Raw genomic sequence first — 26,936 nt, forward strand, 5'->3', positions numbered from 1 at the left:
TGATAGTTGAGCTCTGATTGGTTGTATGCAAATGAGTTCATAACTAGGGTCCGGAGCTCTCATGGGAAAAATTTTGCGTCCCGGACAGACAGAATTTCTTGTTTATTATCATAGATGTGTGAAATATTTGTCATGCTTTTCTGTGAAATATGTATTTCGAAGATATATAAAAAATAAATGTCCTTTATCTCCTAGTTGTTTTTGTCGTTAGACTGCGGCCATGCTGGGGCATCGCCGTGAAGAATTTCTAGTCGAAGAAATCCACCCTGATACTTAACTTTTTTTTGTACTTGGTATATATCGCTCTCATATGCCGAACCACTGAGTTACGAGAACGCAAACACACCAACTACAGTTACCAACCGTAGGAAACAAACACAGACACACAAGCATACACACACATCTATCTGCCTCTTTCTTCCCCCGCTCTCTCTCTCTCTCTCTCTCCTCTCTCTCTCTCTGTATTCTATATATATATAATATATATATATATATATATATATATATATTATATATATATACGGCGGGCTTCTTTCAGTATCCAATCCAATCACAAGTCTTACTCCGAGACTATAGTAGAAAACAGCTGCCAAAGTTGACACGCAGTGGGGCTGAACCCGAAACCAAGTTTTTTACCACAGTGCCAGCCCGCGCCTGTATCTTGTAAATGTTTGTTATTATTTGTAATGTCATGAAATATTTGTCATGTAATTTTGTGAAATGCATGCTAAGAAGCTATGTAAAAACTAAACATTTCTTTTTTAATGGAAAATAAAGAGTTTTCAAAAAAAAAAGTAGATAAAAATTATAAGACGTCTTCCAGGAATCGAACCTAGGTCGCGATTATAGTAAGTCGTAAAATCAAACCGTAGAAAAATTAGAAACTGAACAATAAAGTGTTGCAATTAAGAGCGGTACTGTTTGGTTATCTCATCCCCATTAAAAAATTGCCATTAAAAAATTGAGTTATCTCCCCACTAAAAAGTTGACTTTATGTGGCGACAAGAGATTGGATTAAAAGGGTTAAATCCTTTTGATTCAATACTTCAACACATTGTTGACGTTTGGTCCCCTCAATAGGAATGGTCCGATTTGTTATAAAAGTTTTATTAGATTCAATAACATGAATAATTTTTTTAGTTTTCCATGGTTTGTTATAAAAATATCATCAGATTCAGTAAGACGTTTAATCTTTTCACTTTTCATGTTTACTCTTTTTTACTCTTTTACTCTTTTACTTGTTTCAGTCATTTGACTGTGGCCATGCTTGAGGACCGCCTTTAGTCGAGCAAATCGACCCTATGACTCATTCTTTGTAAGCCTAGTACTTGTTCTATTGGATCTCTTTTGCCGAACTGTTAAGTTACGGGGATGTAAACACACCAGCATCGGTTGTCAAGCGATGTTGGGAGACAGACACACAAACGTACACACACACACACACACACACACACACACACACACACACACACATATATATATATATATATATATATATATATATATATATGTATATGTACATTTATACGACGGGCTTCTTTCAGTTTCTGTCTACCAAATCCACTCACAAGGCTTTGGTCGGCCCGAGGCTATAGTAAAAGATACTTGCCCAAGATGCCACGCAGTGGGACAGAACCCGGAACCATGAGGTCCGTAAGCACCTTGAGCAAGTGTCTTCTACCATAGCTCTAAAGCAACCAAAACCATATGAGTAGATTTTGTAGATGGAAACTTGTTCCCCAGCTTGACAACCGATGCTGGTGTGTTTACGTCCCCGTAACTTAGCGGTTCGTCAAAAGACTCCGATAGAATACGCGCTAGGCTTTAAAAATTCATTTTAAAATTCTTCATGGATACAGTTTGGAGATCTTTTCAATTCTGAAGCCAGGACCACAGATCTTTCTACTTAACTAAATATTCTGAAACTTCGTATGCTGGTAGAGTCTAGCAAAACAAGACACAGGTTGGAACTAGTTTATTTGAGAAAAATCTATTTTATGACTTTAATCGTAGATTAAAACTGCGAATTTTAACCAATAAGATTGTTTGTTTTCATGTGTAAAACTTGACTGCATTCTATTAGTGTGACGTAGAAAGCGCTTTTGTGACGTACTAACGTTCGGAAAACTGTAAACAAACACAGAACGTAACGGCAGACGAAATACGGCTATGCATTTCGCCCAGCGTGCTAACGTTTCTGCCAGCTCTTTGCTTTTTTAATATTAAATTTCTTGCCTTTTGCACAAATAAATACAATAAGTGAAATGAAACGCATTAGCTTAGAAACGAAATCTTGTTAGAAGCCTCGTCACTGAGATGCCACTTCTTAATAGCAAACGAAAGCAAGTACTAACAGAATGGAAACATTTTCAATTTAATACATGTGGCTTATTAACTAGTTTTAAATATTGTTATTAGAAGGTGGCTGACTATAGGATCCTGGAAACATGAGTACGTTAAATAATTAGAAGGAGATTTCACGGAGACATGCGGCTTGTTTACATTTAAGATGTTTAATACGTCACCAAATTGGTGGTCGAGACGGAGTAAATAAAATAAAGCCGAATGACGGAATATCATTGGTTAAAACTCTAATTATTAAACAACGTTAAACTTAGAAGTTACAATTCCGTTTTCATTCTGGTTTACAATTAAGTTTACTTTTGACACATTCTACCAGTATACGAAGTTTCAAATTGTTTGGTTCAGTAGGAAAAATTTGAAAAAACTGGCTTCAGAATTGAAAAGATCCCAGTTTGGTGATTAACACCAGTAAAATGTAATCTCGAATTGGATGGGCTCATCCGGGATTCCAACTCGGGACCCCTCGCACCCTAAGCGAGAATCATACCCCTAGACCAACGAGCCTCTTACCATTCATGTTTAACTTTAGTAACCAAATATTATGATAGCAACTATTCTGTTAATCGCTTCAATGCAAGTTTATTTAATAGACTACAGTAACCAGCCTTAATCAATAGTTGTCTCCCCGTCCTACCACTCTCCAGTCAGTCGACCGGAACTTATTGCTCACGACAGTTGATATATTATGGCCGATAGCATGTTTTGTCGTTGCTTTTTGTTTTACCTTTTAGCTTCAACCATTTACTTGTTTCATATAAGTAGTTATAACTGATCGTATTTTACCGGCTGGCTCGTTGGTCTAGGGGTATGATTCTCGCTTAGGGTGCGAGAGGTCCCGGGTTCAACTCCCGGACGAGCCCATTATATCTTACTATGTTGCTTTTTTTTGTGTAAAAACAAATTCCACTTTACAAAATCTTTCAAAACAATACGAGATATTTTGCACATATGTAACACATTCATACTTACGTGACTAAGTGGTTAGGATATTCGGCTCTTGATCGTAAGGCCGTAAGTTCGATTCTTGGCGGTGCACAGTTTCTTTGAGCAAGACACTTCACGTTACTCCATTCATCTGGCAGATATGAGTAGACTAGTAATTCGAAGGCCCAGCCTTGTCACATTCTGTGTCAGGTTGAATCTCCCTGAGAACTACGTTAAGATGGATGTGCGTACCTGTGGGGTGCTCAGCCACATGCATATATTAATTTCATGAACATAGGCGCAGGAGTGGTTGTGTGGTAAGTAGCTTGCTTACCAACCACATGGTTCCGGGTTCAGTCCCACTAAAGGCGGTGCTCCAGCATGGCCGCAGTCATATACTGAACCAAGTAAAAGAGTAAAGAGAACTGTACCATTGATCGGATCAACTAGAACACAAGTCGTCGTAACCGACGGAATACCAGTAACAGACTTACGTAAAACACCATGTAGCTTCCTCACTTTAATGGTATGTCACCTTCGGAGAATTCTTGAATTTCCGAATTAACAAGGCGGCGAGCTGGCAGAATCGTTGGCACGCTAGGCGAAATGCTAGTAAGTAGCTTGCTTACCAACCATATGGTTCCGGATTCAGTCCCACTGAAGGCGGTGCTCCGGCATGGCCGCAGTCAAATGACTGAACCAAGTAAAAGAGGCTGTACCATTGATCGGATCAACTAGAACACCAGTCGTCGTAACCGACGGAATACCAGTTACAGACTTACGTAAAACACCATGTAGCTTCCTCACTTTAATGGTATGTCACCTTCGGAGAATTCTTGAATTTCCGAATTAACAAGGCGGCGAGCTGGCAGAATCGTTAGGCGAAATGCTTAGCTGGCAGAATCGTTAGGCGAAATGCTTAGCTGGCAGAATCGTTAGGCGAAATGCTTAGCGGTATTTCGTCCCTGTGAACGCTCTGAGTTCAAATTCCGCCGAGGTCGACTGTGCCTTTCATTCTTTCGGGGTCGATAAATTAAGTGCCAGTTGTGTACTAAGCTCGATCTAATCGACTGGGCCCCTCCCCCAAAATTTCGAGCCTTGTGCCTAGAGTAGAAAAGAATTTCCGGATTATCTCCCTTTCTCATATAGAGCTGATCTTAATCGCCGTTTAGTTTTTATGAGACATCCCTTAATCAAGAATTTATGTTGTATGGTATTTCATACCTCTGGTCACTGAGTTGTTTCTTTCAGCGCCCTTTTTATCTAAATTATGCAAATTACCTATGCCATAAATGTGTCCTACTTCTTTTTGTATAAGTCTAAGTCTGCGAGCCGCGGCGGCGGAAATACCTTAGAGATGAGAACCCAGGTTCAAAATTTCCCCAAGACACCTGATGAAGGCTGGAGGGTATATCAGCCGAAATGTTGTGTTAACAACAAACAAGATGAGGATAAATATCCGTCAAATGTAAATAATGTAAATAAAGTACATAATTCTTCATCTTTTAAATATAGAACTGTTTAAAAATAGTCCCTGGGGTCGATTTGTTCGACTAAATACCTTCAAGGCAGTGCTCCAGCATGGCCACAATCAAACGACTAAAGCAAGTTAAAGAATAAAAGAATATACGTATGTCTTTGTGTTTCTGTGTCTTTGTGTCTTTCCCCCCACCACCACCACTTCACAACTGTTGTTGGTGTGTTTACATACCTGTAACGCAGCGGTTCAGCAAAAAAAAATCGATAGAATAAGTACCAGGTTAAAAAAGAAAAAAACAGCACTGATGTTGATTTGTTCGACTGAAAATCCTTCATGTCCGCAGTCCAATGGCTGACACGACTAAAAGAATAAAAGAGAATAAAGCCAATCACCTTTCCTTTCACAATGGTTTCCGAATCTTAATTTCTTACAACTTAATAAACATGATAATTGAAAAAAATTAAATATCTTCTTGAATCTCTCTTTATACTTTACTCTTTTACTTGTTTCAGTCATTTGACTGCGGCCATGCTGGAGCACCGCCATATAGTCGAGCAAATCGACTCCAGGACTTATTCTTTGTAAGCCTAGTACTTATTCTATCTGTCTCTCTTGTCGAACCGCTAAGTGGCGGGTCGTAAACACACCAGCATCGGTTGTCATGCGATGATGTGGGGACAAACACAGACACACAAACATACACACACACACACATGTTATATATATATATATATATATATATATATATATTTATGTTGGGGGGACACACACAGACACACAAACATATACACACACATATAATATATATATATATATTATATGTGTGTGTATATATTTGAGTGTCTGTGTTTGTCGCCCCCCCCAACATCGCTTGACAACCGATGCTGGTGTGTTTACGTCCCCGTCACTTAGCCGTTCGGCAAGAGAGACCGATGGAATAAGTACTAGGCTTTTCTCGACTAAAGGCGATGCTCCAGCATAGCCGCAGTCATTTATATATATATATAATTATATATATATTATATATATATATATATATATACGACGGGCTTCTTTCAGTTTCCGTCTACCAAATCCACTCACATGGCTTTGGTCGGCTCGAGGCTATAGGAGAGGACACTTGCCCAAGGTTCCATGTAGTGGGACTGAACCCGGAACTATGTGGTTGGTAAGCAAGCTACTTACCACACAGCCACACCTACGCCAATATTTTGTTTCTAAATACAAGACTTTACCTGTTTTTTACTCTCCACTTCCTTATAAATCGTTTTCACAATTGCAATTTTCCTGTTTAATGAGAGATTTCCTTCCTTAGTAACTTAAACAATACAATAAATGGCAGCGTTGTAACAACTGACATTTCTTGAGGGGCCATTTGATGGATATCATTAGGCCTTACCACCTTCTAAAGAGTTAAATTCCTTAAGATTTTCTTAAATTCTCCTTACTTTTCGTGGTTCACTGGAAATACCTTGTATTTTTAAATCATAGTAAAAAATTTCAGCTTAAGCAATCGATAAAACAACATTAATAATCATAACATATCGAATTTAAAATTAGTTTTGACAAACTATTATTATATATATATATATATATATTTTAGTGAAATCTGGTAACGCGATGTGGCTCGTTGGTCTAGGGGTATGACTCTCGCTTTGGGTGCGAGCGGTCCCGGGTTCGAATCCCGGACGAGCCCTTTCGTAATGTCGAATATTTTATATTAATTTTCTTTGTATTCTAAAATAAATGGGACGTGCCTAATAATGCAACAATTTGGTGTCTCTTTAAAGGCACTTAATCTGCGGGATGGGAGTCATCTTTATGGCACTTTAGGTTCCACTCTACAGCAATTTGGCGGGAAAAACAAACTATTAGAGATTTTGAAATTGTCAGAATTAAACGTGTGTGAGTGTGTGTGCACAGTTATATGTGCAGTTGTTTGTATGTATGCATGTATGTATAGGTGCATAAGTGTGTGTGTGTGTATTTTTGCAAAAAGTTTCCTAAGACTTCACAGATATTGACGATTAACACACCATGAATCAAGTATTTACTTAATTAACAATTACGAAGAAATTGTTTAATTACACAACAGTTTAAAAGCATATTCGAGTCAGTACCTCGTAGTTTTTTTACTTCCAAATTGCAGTGGGATCGAAATTGAAATTAGTGATGCCAAACACATGAAAAATAGATGAAATGCCCTTTAAAAATCCATCATGGGGTAGCACAGTCTGGCATAATCCATTTACTTCAAAATGCATACAAAAAAATTTAAGTACAAAATATAAAACAATGTTAGGGCTCGTCCGGGATTTGAACCCGGGACCTCTCGCACCCAAAGCGAGAATCATACCCCTAGACCAACGAGCCACTTCTTGTTAACAGGTTTCAGATTAATATAGATATATAAAGAAAAAAAAGTTTGTCATAAAGAAGGGAAAGTTTGTCAACACTCATTTTTTACAATATTTTAATATGTCATTATTATTATTATTAATATTATCATTGCAGAATAATGGATTGCAAATTAATATAATTTTAAACAATTTTTTTCTATGATTAAAAATAAAGAAAAAAAAGACTTCCATTGAGCAACTCACACACACCACCACCGCCACTACCACCACCACATCTTGTAGTGATGGTTACCAAAGTTTGACACTTATTTCTTCAAAAACACTGCCACGTTGCAACACAGTATTCTTCGTCTGTAAAAATACGACGGGCTTCTTTCAGTTTCTGTCTACCAAATCCTCTCACAAGGCTTTGGTCGGCCCGATCTATAGTAAAAGAAACTTGCCCACGATGCCACGCAGTGGGACAGAACCCGGAACCATGAGGTTCGTAAGCAACCTACTTAGTACACAGCCGCTCCTACGCCTATTTATTAAATTTTTCTATTTTTTTTGGTTTGTTTTATTGAGGGTTAAACATTTTTTTTAGTTGGGGAAGACAACGCAATTTTTTAATGGGGGAGAGATAACCAAAAAGTACCCGAAGAGCTTTAAAGAGTTGACAGAAAAACAAAAACAATTCAAATCAAACATATGAAGATGATATGCTGTACTTCACTTCATATATTTCATTAACGAGATAATATGGAATAGATTGCTAGCAAACTCTCTTGCACTCTTATAAAAATCACAAACAATGAAGACCCAACTTAGAATGAAATTAAACATTTCTCAGATAATGTATGCAAACCTCTATATATAAAGCTGAAGTTGTCTGTGTGTGGCAGGTTTGGTAGCCTTCAACTAACACTATCTCCTCCGAGACCCTACGGCGCAAGTTGACCAACATTGAGAGTATGATAGAAGGCTTGCTCTTCCTTCCGTAGAAGAAAATATTCAAATCAGACCATGTTAACACCAAAAATTATTTACATCAAAAAGGTGCTTTTTTTCTATGAAAATCCCAGTTTTTACGATTTTTTGACTGCTGTGTCGCCATTTTTCGGTGAATTTCAACCAGAAAAATGTTCACTTAAAGAGAATAACAAGCTACATAATGCGAAATTTTTACTTTTCAAAAATTCCAATTCTAAAGGGTCGAAACAAACCCGAGCAACGCCGGGCAATACTGCTAGTCATAAGACAAATGACACATATTTTGTGAGTTCCTATCTATTGTAAGTGGTTAGCCATGTGATATTCGAAAGACTTGCGTCCTATCTAGGCAGAGAGTAACTTTCCAACCATTCGCTGCCATAAGACTGCAATTATCCCTCAAAAACACTTCGACTACAACATTCAGGAACAAGACAACATGAAACAACGAAGGAACCTATACGAGGGGGCGGCGTCGACCCGCTAGAAACAGCAACTAATATCATCCATTTACACTAGTAAATAGTGAGGTTACCAGATATATTATGCCTGGGGAGAAATGACAGGTTGGTCACTGCCGGAAAGCTTTTGTTTTCCACTTGCTAAATCTTTAAGTGTGGAGGCACATGGCCTAGTGGTTAAAGCAGCGGACTTGCGGTCGAGGTACCGTGGGTTCGAATCTCAGACCGGGCGATGTGTGTGTTTATGAGCGAAACACCTAAGCTCAACGCGGCTCCGACAGAAGGTAATGGCGAACTTCTGCTGACTCTTTCGCCACATTTTCTCTCACCCTTTCCTCCTGCATCTTGCGGCTCACCTGTGACGGACCGGCGTCGCGTTCAGGTGGGGAACCTATACGCCAAGGAAACCGGGTAAACCGGCTCTTATGAGCCAGGGATGGCTCGAGAAGTAACAACAAATCTTGAAGTAGTAGCAGCACCCATGAGCCTTCCAAAAAATTTCAATTTTTAACATTTTTATCACACTATTTCCCTCACTTCCACAACTATCTTCTTTTCAATGCAGTATGCGCCTTATTGTTTGAAAAACCACCAAATGAAAATAATCCCTATTTGCATTGAAAGATCGCATTTTCAATTCCTAGACTGGGTAGTGCATTGTGTTTTGAGGCAAAACACTTCATCTCACAACCCCAAGATTCCGGATTCAGTCCCATTGAGTGGTACCTTGTGCAAGTGTCTTCTACCATAGCTCTGAAGCAACCAAAACCATATGAGTAGATTTTGTAGATGGAAACTTGGCTAGGCTTTAAAAATTCATTTTAAAGTTCTTCATGGATACAGTTTGGTGATTAACACCAGTAAAATGTAATCTCGAATTGGATGGGCTCGTCCGGGATTCGAACCCGGGACCACTCGCACCCTAAGCGAGAATCATACCCCTAGACCAACGAGCCGCTTGCTGTTCATGTTTAACTTTAGTAACCAATTATTATGATAGCAAGTCTTGATACAACTATTCTGTTAATCGCTTCAATGCAAGTTTATTTAATAGACTACAGGAACCAGCCTTAATCAATAGTTGTCTCCCCGTCCTACCAGTCTCCAGTCAGTCGACCGGAACTTATTGCTCATGTACAGCTGATAGATTATGGCCGATAGCATGTTTTGTCGTTGCTTTTTGTCGTTCATATAAGTAGTTATAACTGATCACATTTTACCGGTTGGCTCGTTGGTCTAGGGGTATGATTCTCGCTTAGGGTGCGAGAGGTCCCGGGTTCAACTCCCGGACGAGCCCATTATATCTTACTATGTTGCTTTTTTTTTGTGTAAAAACAAATTCCACTTTACAAAATCTTTCAAAACAATACGAGATATTTTGCACACATGTAACACATTCATACTTACATGGGGTGAAGATACGTGACTAAGTGGTTAGGATATTCGGCTTACGATCGTAAGGCCGTAAGTTCGATTCTTGGCGGTGCACTGTTTCTTTGAGCAAGACACTTCACGTTACTCCATTCATCTGGCAGAAATGAGTAGACTAGTAATTCGAAGGGCCAGCCTTGTCACATTCTGTGTCAGGTTGAATCTCCCTGAGAACTACGTTAAGATGGATGTGCGTACCTGTGGGGTGCTCAGCCACATGCATATATTAATTTCATGAACATAGGCGCAGGAGTGGTTGTGTGGTAAGTAGCTTGCTTACCAACCACATGGTTCCGGGTTCAGTCCCACTAAAGGCGGTGCTCCAGCATGGCCGCAGTCATATACTAAACCAAGTAAAAGAGTAAAAGAGACTGTACCATTGATCGGATCAACTAGAACACAAGTCGTCGTAACCGACGGAATACCAGTAACAGACTTACGTAAAACACCATGTAGCTTCCTCACTTTAATGGTATGTCACCTTCGGAGAATTCTTGAATTTCCGGATTAACAAGGCGGCGAGCTGGCAGAATCGTTGGCACGCTAGGCGAAATGCTTAGCGGTATTTCGTCCCTGTGAACGCTCTGAGTTCAAATTCCGCCGAGGTTGACTTTGCCTTTCATTCTTTCGGGGTCGATAAATTAAGTGCCAGTCGTGTACTAAGCTCGATCTAATCGACTTGGCCCCTCCCCCAAAATTTCGAGCCTTGTGCCTAGAGTAGAAAAGAATTTCCGGATTATCTCCCTTTCTCATATAGAGCTGATCTTAATCGCCGTTTAGTTTTTATGAGACATCCCTTAATCAAGAATTTATGTTGTATGGTATTTCATACCTCTGGTCACCGAGTTGTTTCCTTCAGCTCCCTTTTTATCTAAATTATGCAAAGGCCAGATCGAGTCAAAATCTGAATTTTTTTTTAGAGGACTACACGAATAAAAAAAATAGTAAAACAGAAGTCAAATAATGAAACAATCATTATATTTATAAAGGAAAAAACCGTCGAGGGCCACTGGAAAGATACCTGAGGGCCGCATACGGACCTGTGACCCGCGGTTAAGAGTCGCTGCTACAAACAATAAACACAATGGCATATCAATTTTCATTCTTGTGATTATCTCCCCTTCACAGTTGGAGCTGGTCTCTGTTGTCATTTGGTAACTGCGATACAGCCTCAACAGGCGGATATAATTTTAATAAAGCAAGAATATAGGATATTCGATACACCTACATTTGCCACTTGTGAGTAAGTTTGGCAACAGCTGGTTGATGATGAACATGGTGATGATGATGATGATGATGATGATGGTGGTGGTGGTGGTGGTGGTGGTAGCTACCATTTCCCAGTGTATAAACTTACGTTTATCAGCATTCGGTGGCCTTGTGGTAAGAAGCTTACTTCCCAACCACATGGTTCCGGGTTCAGTCTCACTGCAAGGCACCTTGGGCAAGTGTCACCTACAATAGCCTTGCGACGACCAAAGTCGTGTGTAGTGTGTGTGGGAGGTGTCTTTGTGTCTGTGTTTGTCCTCCATCACTGCTTCACAACCGGTATTGGTGTGTTTACACCCTCGTAACTTGGTGGTTCAGTGAATGGGTCCGATAAAATACGTACCAGGCTTACAAAATTAAGTCTTGTGGTTGATTCAGTCGATTATAAATTCTTCAATGCTGTGCCTCAGCATGGCCGCAGTCTAATGACTGAAACAAGTAAAAGATAAAAGGCTCAAAAAACAGTATCTACTCCTTTGACCACTCTTCTACTCGGCTCAGTCACGTGACTTCTAGACCCCCCCCCACAGAACTTTTTATTTCGAGGCCCCATCCCTTCAATCAAAATTCATAATCTTACGCACCTTTTATTCATAGCTATATTTCACTTTATTCTATTTTCCCGTTATCCTAAAGAATACCTTTAAAAGTACAAGTTAAATTTATTTAGGTCTATTACGAATTTCAATAAGTAAATCTTCCAGATATGACTAAAAGAGCACTTTTATAATCCAGGCAACCTTCAAAGTCAAACACAGCGCACTTTTCACTTCGCGAAATCATCGATCAATTTAGAATAATCAAGCTGAGAGCTAAGTACGTGTTCAATAGAAATCAAGTAAAGGCGCATGGCTCAGTGGTTAGAGCGTCGAGCTTACGATCGTGAAGTTGTGAGTTCGATTCCCGGACCGGGTTGCGTGTTATGTTCTTGAGCAAGACACTTTATTTCAGATTGCTTCAATTGTACAAATGAGTTGCGACATCACTGGTGTCAAGCTGTATCGGCCCATTTGCCTTTCCCTTGAATAACATTGGTGGCGTGGAGAAAGGAGGCTGCTATGCATGGGTGACTGCTGGTCTTCCATAAAAACAACCCTAGGTTGTGCGTTCACTGGTGAGGCGACTTTCCGCTCAGACTTGTATCCCGGAGGGGAACCTCTTAGGTGCTCCCACGGTCATTTGTGACCGACGGAGTAGAGTTCTCTCAATAGATATCATAGACAATCCACAAAGCCTGGTACACGTTTGTGGTCCCAATGTAATAGCTTTAGAACTTTTGCAGGCACGATGTATTACTGTTATATTTCTTGAAATTTTCTGTTAACATAGATAGTTTAACTCTTGTTCAACATCTTAACCAAAGTAAACAGATGCCTCAAATACGTACTTTGATTTTTACATGGGGCCCCTCGACTGCGGAGTTCCCCTGTAATCTTTGCAACGACCCTGCTTCTATTCAAATCTCTCTGTCTTTTCTATTCCGTGTTTGATTTTTACACTGTTTACATTATAACAGGTTTTATTTTCATTGCAATGAAAATGGTAAATCATTTAAATATATTATGGCCCCTAATACTATTCCCTAAGGTACCAATTCTGTGCAATTTATATAGTAATCATGTGATAGCTCACTGCCAAAAGCGTTTCTATCTTTAATTGTCTTCATACAATGTGTTTGTGAAAGCGCGTGGTCTAGTGATTAGAGCGTTCAGCTCTTGATTGTGAGATCATCGGTTCAATTCCTGGACCGAGCAGAATCCTTCATTCCACATTGTTCCAAATTATTCAGCTATAATGTGCATATGTATCGAGGTTGCTAGTACAACCCCTTCTCTCCCACCTCTATCTATCTATCTATCTATCTATAAGCACAAGGGTCATGGGTGACGAAGCCCGAGAATGCGTTTGTTTGCGACTACATAGGCATTTAAAACAATTAGCGAAAGCACGGCACATGTTACCAATCCACATTCGCCCACGATTGACGAGTGGACTGTTCTAGTTCTATACATTTGCGTCTAGTCTTCCGACATTTCTAATAAATTTACCACACATGGCCTAGCTAGTACAAGTCTGTGTCACAGTTTAGTGTGCGAGAGGTCTCGGGTTCAACTCCCGGACGGGCCCAATACGATTTCTTACAATATTAATTATTTTATTGCATGAAAAATAAAATCACTTTACAAAATCTTTCAAAGCAGTACGAATTTTTATTGGCGCAGGCGTGACTGTGGGATAAGAGGATTGTTTTCCAACCACATGGTCCCAGGTTCAGTCCCACTGTGTGGTACTTTCGACAAATTACTTCTGCTATTGCCTCGAGCTGACTTGTGAATGGATTTGGTAGACGGAAACTGAAGGAAGCCCTTCGTATGTATATATATATATATATATATATATATATGTGTGTGTGTGTGTGTGTGTGTGTGTGTGTGTGTGTGTGTGAGTGTGTGTATGTATGTATGTATGTATGTATATTTATGCATGTATGTATATATATATGTGTGTGTGTGTAAGCGTGTATCTGTCTGTGTTTGCCCCCTATCATCGCTTGACAACCGGTGCTAGAGTGTTTACGTCCCCGTAACTTAACGGTTCGGCAAAAAGAGTGATACAATAAGTTCCAGGCTTTAACATTAGTACAGAATCTATATTATTTACAATTGACGGATATTTGTCTTCATTTTGTTTGTTGTTAACACAAAGTTTCGGTTGATATACCCTCCAGCCTTCATCAGGTGTCTTGGGCAAATTTCGAACCTCGGTTCTCATTCCTAAAGTATTTTTTGATGTTATTATTATTATTATTATTATTATTATTATTATTATTATTATTATTATTATTATTATCATTATTATTATTCACACTGGCATATGGCGAAGTGATTAAGAGCGCGGGCTACTAACACCAAGATTCCAAGTTCGATTCCAGGCAGTGACCTGAATAATAATAATAATAATAATAATAATAATAATAATAACATCGAAAAATACCTTAGAGATGATAACCCAGGTTCGAAATTTCCCCAAGACACCTGATGAAGGCTGGAGGGTATATCAGCCGAAATGTTGTGTTAACAACAAACAAGATGAGGATAAATATCCGTCAAATGTAAATAATGTAAATAAAGTACATAATTCTTCATCTTTTAAATATAGAACTGTTTAAAAATAGTCCCTGGGGTCGATTTGTTCGACTAAATACCTTCAAGGCAGTGCTCCAGCATGGCCACAATCAAACGACTAAAGCAAGTTAAAGAATAAAAGAATATACGTATGTCTTTGTGTTTCTGTGTCTTTGTGTCTTCCCCACCACCACTTCACAACTGTTGTTGGTGTGTTTACATACCCGTAACGCAGCGGTTCAGCAAAAAAAAAAAAATCGATAGAATAAGTACCAGGTTAAAAAAGAAAAAACAGCACTGATGTTGATTTGTTCGACTGAAAATCCTTTATGTCCGCAGTCCAATGGCTGACACGACTAAAAGAATAAAAGAGAATAAACCAATCACCTTTCCTTTCGCAATGGTTTCCGAGTTTTAATTTCTTACAACTTAATAAACATGATAATTGAAAAAAATTAAATATCTTATTGAATCTCTCTTTATTCTTTACTCTTTTACTTGTTTCTGTCATTTGACTGCGGCCATGCTGGAGCAGCGCCATATAGTCGAGCAAATCGACTCCAGGACTTATTCTTTGTAAGCCTAGTACTTATTCTATCTGTCTCTCTTGCCGAACCGCTAAGTGACGGGTCGTAAACACACCAGCATCGGTTGTCATGCGATGATGTGGGGACAAACACAGACACACAAACACACACACACACACACACACACACACACACACACACACACACACACACACATATATATATATGTTGGGGGGACACACACAGACACACAAACATATACACACACATATATAATATATATATATATATATATATATATATATATATATATATATATCATATGTGTGTGTATATATTTGAGTGTCTGTGTTTGTCCCCCCAACAACGCTTGACAACCGATGGTGGTGTGTTTACGTCCCCGTCACTTAGCCGTTCGGCAAGAGAGACCGATAGAATAAGTACTAGGCTTTTCTCGACTAAAGGCGATGCTCCAGCAAAGCCGCAGTCATATATATATATATATATATATATATATATATACGACGGGCTTCTTTCAGTTTCCGTCTACCAAATCCACTCACAAGGCTTTGGTCGGCTCGAAGCTATAGGAGAAGACACTTGCCCAAGGTGCCATGTAGTGGGACTGAACCCGGAACTATGTGTTTTTTACCTGATTTTTGCTCTCCACTTCCTTATAAATCGTTTTCACAATTGCAGTTTTCCTGTTTAATGAGAGATTTCCTTCCTTAGTAACTTAAACAATACAATAAATGGCAGCGTTGTAACAACTGACATTTCTTGAGGGGCAATTTGATGGATATCATTAGGCCTTACCACCTTCTAAAGAGTTAAATTCCTTAAGATTGTCTTGACTTCCCCTTTCTTTTCGTGGTTCACTGGAAATTCCTTGTACTTTTTAAATTATAGTAAAACATTTCAGCTTAAGCAATCGATAAAACAACATTAATAATCATAACATATCGAATTTAAAATTAGTTTTGACAAACTATTATTATATATATATATAGTAAAGAGGTGTCCGTTAACGAGATGTGGCTCGTTGGTCTAGGGGTATGATTCTCGCTTTGGGTGCGAGAGGTCCCGGGTTCGAATCCCGGACGAGCCCTTTCGTAATGTCGGATATTTTATATTAAATTTTTTGTATTCTAAAATAAATGGGGCGTGCCTAATATTGCAACAATTTGGTGTCTCTTTAAAGGCACTTAATCTGCGGGATGGGGGTCATCTTTATGGCACTTAGGTTCCACTTTACAGCAATTTGGCGGGAAAAACAAACTATAAGTAACTGACTTGAAGAGATTTTGAAATTGTCAGAATTAAACGTATGTGTGTGTGTGTGTGTGTGTGCACAGTTATATGTGCAGTTGTTTGTATGTATGTATAGGTGCATAAGTGTGTGTGTGTGTGTATTTTTGCAAAAAGTTTCCTAAGACTTCACAGATATTGACGATTAACACACCGTGAATCAAGTATTTACTTAATTAACAATTACGAAGAAATTGTTTAATTACACGACAGTTTAAAACCATATTCGAGTCAGTACCTCGAAGTATTTTTACTTCCAAATTGCAGTGGGATCGAAATTGAAATTAGTGATGCCAAACACATGAAAAATAGATGAAATGACCTTTAAAAATCCATGATGGGGAGGCATAGTCTGGCATAAGCCATTTACTTCAAAATACATACAAAAAATTTAAGTACAAAATATAAAACGATGTTAGGGCTCGTCCGGGATTTGAACCCGGGACCTCTCGCACCCAAAGCGAGAATCATATCCCTAGACCAACGAGCCACTTCTTGTTAACAGGTTTCAGATTAATATAGATATATAAAGAAAAAAAAGTTTGTCATAAAGAAGGGAAAGTTTGTCAACACTCATTTTTTACAATATTTTAATATGTCATTATTATTATTATTAATATTATCATTGCAGAATAATGGATTGCAAATTAATATAATTTTAAACAATTTTTTTCTACGATAAAAAATAAAGAAAAAAAAAGACTTCCATTGAGCAATTCACACACACCACCACCGCCACTACCACCACCGCTACTACCACCACCACATCTTGTAGTGATGCTTACCAAAGTTTGACACTTATTTCTTCAAAAACACTGCCACATTGCAACACAGTATTCTTCGTCTGTAAAAATACGACGGGCTTCTTTCAGTTTCTGTCTACCAAATCCACTCACAAGGCTTTGGTCGGCCCGATCTATAGTAAAAGAAACTTGCCCAAGGTGCCACGCAGTGGGACAGAACCCGGAACCATGAGGTTCGTAAGCAACCTACTTAGTACACAGCCGCTCCTACGCCTATTTATTAAATTTTTCTGTTTTTTTTTGGTTTGTTTTATTGAGGGTTAAACATTTTTTTTAGTTGGGGAAGACAACGCAATTTTTTAATGGGGGAGAGATAACCAAAAAGTACCCGAAGAGCTTTAAAGAGTTGACAGAAAAACAAAAACAATTCAAATCAAACATATGAAGATGATATGCTGTACTTCACTTCATATATTTCATTAACGAGAAAATATGGAATAGATTGCTAGCAAACTCCCTTGCACTCTCATAAAAATCACAAACAATGAAGACCCAACTTAGAATGAAATTAAACATTTCTCAGATAATGTATGCAAACCTCTATATATAAAGCTGAAGTTGTCTGTGTGTGGCAGGTTTGGTAGCCTTCAACTAACACTATCTCCTCCGAGATCCTACGGCGCAAGTTGACCAACATTGAGAGTATGATAGAAGGCTTGCTCTTCCTTCCGGAGAAAAAAAAAATTCAAATCAGACCATGTTAACACCAAAAATTATTTACATCAAACAGGTGCTTTTTTTCTATGAAAATCCCAGTTTTTACGATTTCTTGACTGCTGTGTCGCCATTTTTCGGTGAATTTCAACCAGAAAAATGTTCACTTAAAGAGAATAACAAGCTACATAATGCGAAGTTTTTACTTTTCAAAAATTCCAATTCTAAAGGGTCGAAACAAACCCGAGCAACGCCGGGCAATACTGCTAGTCATAAGACAAATGACACATATTTTGTGAGTTCCTATCTATTGTAAGTGATTAGCCATGTGATATTCGAAAGACTTGCGCCCTATCTAGGCAGAGAGTAATTTTCCAACCATTCGCTGCCATAAGACTGCAATTATCCCTCAATAACACTCCGACTACAACATTCAGGAACAAGACAACATGAAACAACGAAGGAACCTATACGAGGGAGCGGCGTCGACCCGCTAGAAACAGCAGCTAATATCATCCATTTACACTAGTAAGTAGTGAGGTTACCAGATATATTATGCCTGGGGAGAAATGACAGGATGGTCACTGCCGGAAAGCTTTTGTTTTCCACTTGCTAAATCTTTAAGTGTGGAGGCACATGGCCTAGTGGTTAAAGCAGCGGACTTCCGGTCGAGGTACCGTGGGTTCGAATCTCAGACCGGGCGATGTGTGTGTTTATGAGCGAAACACCTAAGCTCAACGCGGCTCCGACAGAAGGTAATGGCGAACTTCTGCTGACTCTTTCGCCACATTTTCTCTCACCCTTTCCTCCTGCATCTTGCGGCTCACCTGTGACAGACCGGCGTCGCGTCCAGGTTGCGAACCTATACGCCAAGGAAACCGGGAAACCGGCTCTTATGAGCCAGGGATGGCTCGAGAAGGAACAACAAATCTTGAAGTAGTAGCAGCACCCATGAGCCTTCCAAAAAATTTTAATTTTTAACATTTTTATCACACTATTTCCCTCACTTCCACAACTATCTTCTTTTCAATGCAGTATGCGCCTTATTGTTTGAAACACTACCAAATGAAAATAATCCCTATTTGCATTGAAAGATCGCAGTTTCAATTCCTAGACTGGGTAGTGCATTGTGTTTTGAGGCAAAACACTTCATCTCACAACCCCAAGATTCCGGATTCAGTCCCATTGAGTGGTACCTTGTGCAAGTGTCTTCTACCATAGCTCTGAAGCAACCAAAACCATATGAGTAGATTTTGTAGATGGAAACTTGGCTAGGCTTTAAAAATTCATTTTAAAGTTCTTCATGGATACAGTTTGGTGATTAACACCAGTAAAATGTAATCTCGAATTGGATGGGCTCGTCCGGGATTCGAACCCGGGACCACTCGCACCCTAAGCGAGAATCATACCCCTAGACCAACGAGCCGCTTACTGTTCATGTTTAACTTTAGTAACCAATTATTATGATAGCAAGTCTTGATACAACTATTCTGTTAATCGCTTCAATGCAAGTTTATTTAATAGACTACAGGAACCAGCCTTAATCAATAGTTGTTTCCCCGTCCTACCACTCTCCAGTCAGTCGACCGGAACTTATTGCTCACGTGCAGCTGATAGATTATGGCCGATAGCACGTTTTGTCGTTGCTCTTTGTTTTACCTTTTAGCTTCAACCATTTACTTGTTTCATTTAAGTAGTTATAACTAATCGCATTTTACCGGCTGGCTCGTTGGTCTAGGGGTATGATTCTCGCTTAGGGTGCGAGAGGTCCCGGGTTCAACTCCCGGACGAACCCATTATATCTTACTATGCTGCTATTTTTTTTGTGTAAAAACAAATTCCACTTTACAAAATCTTTCAAAACAATACGAGATATTTTGCACACATGTAACACATTCATACTTACATGGGGTGAAGATACGTGACTAAGTGGTTAGGATATTCGGCTCACAATCATAAAGCCGTAAGTTCGATTCTTGGCGGCGCACTGTTTCTTTGAGCAAGACACTCATTACACTTACTACTCATTCATCTGGCAGAATGAGTAGACTAGTAATTCGAAGGGCCAGCCTTGTCACATTCTGTGTCAGGTTGAATCTCCCTGAGAACTACGTTAACATGGATGTGCGTACCTGTGGGGTGCTCAGCCACATGCATATATTAATTTCATGAACATAGGCGCAGGAGTGGTTGTGTGGTAAGTAGCTTGCTTACCAACCACATGGTTCCGGGTTCAGTCCCACTAAAGGCGGTGCTCCAGCATGGCCGCAGTCAAATGACTGAACCAAGTTAAAGAGTAAAAGAGGCCGTACCATTGATCGGATCAACTAGAACACCAGTCGTCGTAACCGACGGAATACCAGTTACAGACTTACGTAAAACACCATGTAGCTTCCTCACTTTAATGGTATGTCACCTTCGGAGAATTCTTGAATTTCCGAATTAACAAGGCGGCGAGCTGGTAGAATCGTTAGCACGCTGGGCGAAATGCTTAGCGGTATTTCGTCCCTGAACGCTCTGAGTTCAAATTCCGCCGAGGTTGACTTTGCCTTTCATTCTTTCGGGGTCGATAAATTACGTGCCAGTTGTGTACTAAGCTCGATCTAATCGACTGAGCCCCTCCCCCAAAATTTCGAGCCTTGTGCCTAGAGTAGAAAAGAATTTCCGGATTATCTCCCTTTCTCATATAGAGCTGATCTTAATCGCCGTTTAGTTTTTATGAGACATTCCTTAATCAAGAATTTATGTTGTATGGTATTTCATACCTCTGGTCACCGAGTTGTTTCCTTCAGCTCCCTTTTTATCTAAATTATGCAAATTAGCTATGCCATAAATGTGTCATATTTCTTTTTGTATAAGTCTAAGTCCTTTGGCTATAGGAGATAAAGTCGGAGAGTTGCTGAGCTGATGATGGGTGTCGAACCACAAACGCATGTCCACAACTGTCCTCATAATCACCCAGATAATTCGGTTCTCAATCTTTTTAAAAATCCGGGCCAGATCGAGCCAAAATCTGAATTTTTTTTTAGAGGACTACACGAATAAAAAAAATAGTAAAACAGAAGTCAAATAATGAAAAAATCATTATATTTATAAAGGAAAAAACCGTCGAGGGCCACTGGAAAGATACCTGAGGGCCGCATGCAGACCTGTGAGCCGCGGTTAAGAGTCGCTGCTACAGACAATAAACACAATGGCATATCAATTTTCATTCTTGTGATTATCTCCCCTTCACAGTTGGTGATGGTCTCTGTTGTCATTTGGTAACTGCGATACAGCCTCAACAGGCGGATATAATTTTAATAAAGCAAGAATCTATAATATAGGACATTCGATACACCTGCATTTGCCACTTGTGAGTAAGTTTGGCAACAGCTGGTTGATGATGAACATGATGATGATGATGATGATGATGATGATGATGATGATGATGATGATGATTATGATGATGATGATTATGATGATGATGGTGGTGGTGGTGGTGGTGGTGGTGGTGGTAGCTACCATTTCTCCAGTGTATAACCTTACGTTTATCAACATTCGGTGGCCTTGTGGTAAGAAGCTTACTTCCCAACCACATGGTTCCGGGTTCAGTCTCACTGCGAGGCACCTTGGGCAAGTGTCATCTATTTTATTGGACCATAAGTCGTGTGTAGTGTGTGTGGGAGGTGTCTTTGTGTCTGTGTTTGTCCTCCATCACTGCTTCACAACCGGTATTGGTGTGTTTACACCCTCGTAACTTGGCAGTTCAGTGAATGGGTCCGATAAAATACGTGCGAGGCTTACAAAAATAAGTCTTGTGGTTGATTCAGTCGATTATAAATTCTTCAATGCTGTGCCTCAGCATGGCCGCAGTCTAATGACTGAAACAAGTAAAACTCCTTTGACCACTCTTCTACTCGGCTCAGTCACGTGACTTCTAGACCCCCCCCCCCACAGAACTTTTTATTTCGAGGCCCCATCCCTTCAATCAAAATTCATAATCTTACGCACCTTTTATTCATAGCTATATTTTACTTTATTCTATTTTCCCGTTATCCTAAAGAATACCTTTAAAAGTACAAGTTAAATTTATTTAGGTCTATTACGGATTTCAATAAGTAAAACTTCCAGATATGACTAAAAGAGCACTTTTATAATCCAGGCAACCTTCAAAGTCAAACACAGCGCACTTTTCACTTCGCGAAATCATCGATCAATTTAGAATAATCAAGCTGAGAGCTAAGTACAGGTTCAATAGAAATCAAGTAAAGGCGCATGGCTCAGTGGTTAGAGCGTCGAGCTTACGATCGTGAAGTTGTGAGTTCGATTCCCGGACCGGGTTGCGTGTTATGTTCTTGAGCAAGACACTTTATTTCAGATTGCTTCAATTGTACAAATGAGTTGCGACATCACTGGTGCCAAGCTGTATCGGCCCATTTGCATTTCCCTTGAATAACATTGATGGCGTGGAGAAAGGAGGCTGCTATGCATGGGTGACAGCTGGTCTTCCATACAAACAACCCTAGGTTGTGCGTTCACTGGTGAGGCGACTTTCCACTCAGACTTGTATCCCGGAGGGGAACCTCTTAGGTGCTCCCATGGTCATTTGTGACCGACGGAGTAGAGTTCTCTCAATAGATATCATAGACAATCCACAAAGCCTGGTACACGTTTGTGGTCCCAATGTAATAGCTTTAGAACTTTTGCAGGCACGATGTATTACCGTTTTATTTCTTGAAATTTTCTGTTAACATAGATAGTTTAATTTTGGTTCAACATCTTAACCAAAGTGAACAGATGACTCATTTACGTACTTTGATTTTAACATGAGGCCCCTCGATTGCGGAGTCCCCCTGCAATCTTTGCAACGACCCTGCTTCTATTTAAATCTCTCTGTCTTTTCTATTCCGTGTTTGATTTTTACATTGATTACATTACAACAGGTTTTATTTTCATTGCAATGAAAATGGTAAATCATTTAAATATATTATGGCCCCTAATACTATTCTCTAAGGTACCAATTCTGTGCAATTTATATAGTAATCTATGTGATAGTTCACTGCCAAAAGCGTTTCTATCTTTTATTGTCTTCATACACCTGTGTTTGTGAAAGCGCGTGGTCTAGTGATGAGAGCGTTCAGCTCTTGATTGTGAGATCATCGGTTCAATTCCTGGACCGAGCAGAATCCTTCATTCCACATTGTTCCAAATTACTCAGCTATAATGTGCATATGTATCGAGGTTGCTAGTACAACCCCTTCTCTCCCACCTCTATCTATCTATCTATCTATCTATCTATCTATCTATCTATCTATCTATCTATCTATCTATCTATCTATCTAATCTATTTATCTATAAGCACAAGGGTCATGGGTGACGAAGCCTGAGAATGCGTTTGTTTGCGACTAAATAGGCATTAAAAACAATTAGCGAAAGCACGGTACATGTTACCAATCCACATTCGCCCACGATTGACGAGTGGACTGTTCTAGTTCTATACATTTGCGTCTAGTCTTCCGACATTTCTAATAAATTTACCACACATGGCCTAGCAAGTACAAGTCTGTGTCACAGTTTAGTGTGCGAGAGGTCTCGGGTTCAACTCCCGGACGGGCCCAATACGATTTCTTACAATATTAATTATTTTATTGCATGAAAAATAAAATCACTTTACAAAATCTTTTAAAGCAGTACGAATTTTTATTGGCGCAGGCGTGGCTGTGGGATAAGAGGATTGTTTTCCAACCACATGGTCCCAGGTTCAGTCCCACTGTGTGGTACTTTCGACAAATTACTTCTGCTATTGCCTCGAGCTGACTTGTGAATGGATTTGGTAGACGGAAACTGAAGGAAGCCCTTCGTATGTATATATATATATATATATATATTATATATATATATATATATATATTATATATATATATATATATATAATTATATACACAATATATATATATAATACATATAATTATATACATATATATATATACATATATTATATTGTGTGTGTATGTGTCTGTGTTTGCCCCCTATCATCGCTTGACAACCGGTGCTAGTGTGTTTACGTCCCCGTAACTTAACGGTTCGGCAAAAAGAGTGATACAATAAGTTCCAGGCTTTAACATTAGTACAGAATCTATATTATTTACAATTGACGGATATTTGTCTTCATTTTGTTTGTTGTTAACACAAAGTTTCGGTTGATATACCCTCCAGCCTTCATCAGGTGTCTTGGGCAATTTCGAACCTCGGTTCTCATTCCTAAAGTATTTTTTGATGTTTTATTATTTTATTATTATTATTATTATTATTATTATTATTATTATTATTATTATTAATATTATTATTATTATTATTATTATCATTATTCACACGGGCATATGGCGGAGTGATTAAGACGCGGGCTACTAACCCCAAGATTCTGAGTTCGATTCCAGGCAGTGACCTGAATAATAATAATAATAATAATAATAATATAATAATAATAATAATAATAATAATAACATCGAAAAATACCTTAGAGATGAGAACCCAGGTTCGAAATTTCCCCAAGACACCTGATGAAGGCTGGAGGGTATATCAGCCGAAATGTTGTGTTAACAACAAACAAGATGAGGATAAATATCCGTCAAATGTAAATAATGTAAATAAAGTACATAATTCTTCATCTTTTAAATATAGAACTGTTTAAAAATAGTCCCTGGGGTCGATTTGTTCGACTAAATACCTTCAAGGCAGTGCTCCAGCATGGCCACAATCAAACGACTAAAGCAAGTTAAAGAATAAAAGAATATACGTGTGTCTTTGTGTTTCTGTGTCTTTGTGTTTCTGTGTCTTTGTGTCTTCCCCACCACCACTTCACAACTCTTGTTGGTGTGTTTACATACCCGTAACGCAGCGGTTCAGCAAAAAAAAAAATCGATAGAATAAGTACCAGGTTAAAAAAGAAAAAAACAGCACTGATGTTGATTTGTTCGACTGAAAATCCTTCATGTCCGCAGTCCAATGGCTGACAAGACTAAAAGAATAAAAGAGAATAAAGCCAATCACCTTTCCTTTCGCAATGGTTTCCGAATTTTAATTTCTTACAACTTAATAAACATGATAATTGAAAAAAATTAAATATCTTATTGAATCTCTCTTTATTCTTTACTCTTTTACTTGTTTCAGTCATTTGACTGCGGCCATGCTGTAGCACCGCCATATAGTCGAGCAAATCGACTCCAGGATTTATTCTTTGTAAGCCTAGTACTTATTCTATCTGTATCTCTTGCCGAACCGCTAAGTGACGGGTCGAAAACACACCAGCATCAGTTGTCATGCGATGATGTGGGGACAAACACAGACACACAAACATACACACACACACACACACATATATATATATATATATGTGTGTTGGGGAGACACACACAGACACACAAACATATACATACACATATAATATATATATATATATTATATGTGTGTGTATATATTTGAGTGTCTGTGTTTGTCCCCACCAACATCGCTTGACAACCGATGCTGGTGTGTTTACGTCCCCGTCACATAGCCGTTCGGCAAGAGAGACCGATAGAATAAGTACTAGGCTTTTCACGACTAAAGGCGATGCTCCAGCATAGCCGCAGTCATATATATATATATACGACGGGCTTCTTTCAGTTTCCGTCTACCAAATCCACTCACAAGGCTTTGGTCGGCTCGAGGCTATAGGAGAAGACACTTGCCCAAGGTGCCATGTAGTGGGACTGAACCCGGAATTATGTGGTTGGTAAGCAAGCTACTTACCACACAGCCACACCTACGCCAATATTTTGTTTCTAAATACAAGACTTTACCTGTTTTTTACTCTCCACTTCCTTATACATCGTTTTCACAATTGCAATTTTCCTGTTTAATGAGAGATTTCCTTCCTTAGTAACTTAAACAATACAATAAATGGCAGCGTTGTAACGACTGACATTTCTTGAGGGGCCATTTGATGGATATCATTAGGCCTTACCACCTTCTAAAGAGTTAAATTCCTTAAGATTTTCTTGACTTCCCCTTTCTTTTCGTGGTTCACTGGAAATTCCTTGTACTTTTTAAATTATAGTAAAACATTTCAGCTTAAGCAATCGATAAAACAACATTAATAATCATAACATATCGAATTTAAAATTAGTTTTGACAAACTATTATTATATATATATATATATATATTAAAGTGAAATCTGGTAACTAGACGTGGCTCGTTGGTCTAGGGGTATGATTCTCGCTTTGGGTGCCAGAGGTCCCGGGTTCGAATCCCGGTCGAGCCCTTTCGTAAAGTTGAATATTTTATATTACTTTTTTTTGTATTCTAAAATAAATGGGACGTGCCTAATAATGCAACAATTTGATGTCTCTTTAAAGGCACTTAATCTGCATGATGGGGGTCATCTTTATGGCACTTTAGGTTCCACTCTACAGCAATTTGGAGGGGGAAACAAACTATAAGTAACTGACTTGAAGAGATTTTGAAATTGTCAGAATTAAACGTATGTGTGTGTGTGTGTGTGTGTATGTGCACAGTTATATGTGCAGTTGTTTGTATGTGTGCATGTATGTATAGGTGCATAAGTGTGTGTGTGTGTATTTTTGCAAAAAGTTTCCTAAGTCTTCACAGATATTGACGATTAACACACCGTGAATCAAGTATATACTTAATTAACAATTACGAAGAAATTGTTTAATTACACAACAGTTTAAAAGCATATTCGAGTCAGTACCTCGTAGTTTTTTTACTTCCAAATTGCAGTGGGACCGAAATTGAAATTAGTGATGCGAAACACATGAAAAATAGATGAAATGCCCTTTAAAATTCCATCATGGGGTAGCATAGTCTGGCATAATCTATTTACTTCAAAATACATACAAAAAAATTTAAGTACAAAATATAAAACGATGTTAGGGCTCGTCCGGGATTTGAACCCGGGACCTCTCGCACCCAAAGCGAGAATCATACCCCTAGACCAACGAGCCACTTCTTGTTAACAAGTTTCAGATTAATATAGATATATAAAGAAAAAAAGTTTGTCATAAAGAAGAGAAAGTTTGTCAACACTCATTTTTTACAATATTTTAATATGTCATTATTATTATTATTAATATTATCATTGCAGAATAATGGATTGCAAATTAATATAATTTTAAACAATTTTCTTCTATGATTAAAAATAAAGAAAAAAAAGACTTCCATTGAGCAACTCACACACACCACCACCACCACTACCACCACCACATCTTGTAGTGATG

The 26,936-nt window shown here is 38.8% G+C and overlaps 10 non-coding genes across 10 annotated transcripts; 5 read left to right on the forward strand and 5 right to left on the reverse strand.

The window, feature by feature from the left end:
• Positions 1-3,152: 3,152 nt before the first annotated feature.
• Positions 3,153-3,224, forward strand: Trnap-agg. The gene has a single exon. It is a non-coding gene; the product is annotated as a tRNA-Pro (tRNA).
• Positions 3,225-6,392: 3,168 nt separating this feature from the next.
• Positions 6,393-6,464, forward strand: Trnap-ugg. Its single transcript has one exon. It is a non-coding gene; the product is annotated as a tRNA-Pro (tRNA).
• Positions 6,465-7,069: 605 nt separating this feature from the next.
• On the reverse strand, positions 7,070-7,141 carry Trnap-ugg. Its single transcript has one exon. It is a non-coding gene; the product is annotated as a tRNA-Pro (tRNA).
• Positions 7,142-9,445: 2,304 nt separating this feature from the next.
• Trnap-agg lies at positions 9,446-9,517 on the reverse strand. Its single transcript has one exon. It is a non-coding gene; the product is annotated as a tRNA-Pro (tRNA).
• Positions 9,518-9,786: 269 nt separating this feature from the next.
• Trnap-agg lies at positions 9,787-9,858 on the forward strand. The gene has a single exon. It is a non-coding gene; the product is annotated as a tRNA-Pro (tRNA).
• A 6,091-nt stretch (positions 9,859-15,949) lies between these two features.
• Trnap-ugg lies at positions 15,950-16,021 on the forward strand. Its single transcript has one exon. It is a non-coding gene; the product is annotated as a tRNA-Pro (tRNA).
• Positions 16,022-16,639: 618 nt separating this feature from the next.
• Trnap-ugg lies at positions 16,640-16,711 on the reverse strand. The gene has a single exon. It is a non-coding gene; the product is annotated as a tRNA-Pro (tRNA).
• A 2,321-nt stretch (positions 16,712-19,032) lies between these two features.
• Trnap-agg lies at positions 19,033-19,104 on the reverse strand. Its single transcript has one exon. It is a non-coding gene; the product is annotated as a tRNA-Pro (tRNA).
• A 297-nt stretch (positions 19,105-19,401) lies between these two features.
• Positions 19,402-19,473, forward strand: Trnap-agg. Its single transcript has one exon. It is a non-coding gene; the product is annotated as a tRNA-Pro (tRNA).
• Positions 19,474-26,591: 7,118 nt separating this feature from the next.
• Positions 26,592-26,663, reverse strand: Trnap-ugg. Its single transcript has one exon. It is a non-coding gene; the product is annotated as a tRNA-Pro (tRNA).
• Between the last annotated feature and the right edge of the window lie 273 nt (positions 26,664-26,936).

Source organism: Octopus sinensis, linkage group LG1 (genome assembly GCF_006345805.1).
Source record: "Octopus sinensis linkage group LG1, ASM634580v1, whole genome shotgun sequence".
NCBI classification, from domain to species: Eukaryota; Metazoa; Mollusca; class Cephalopoda; order Octopoda; family Octopodidae; genus Octopus; species Octopus sinensis.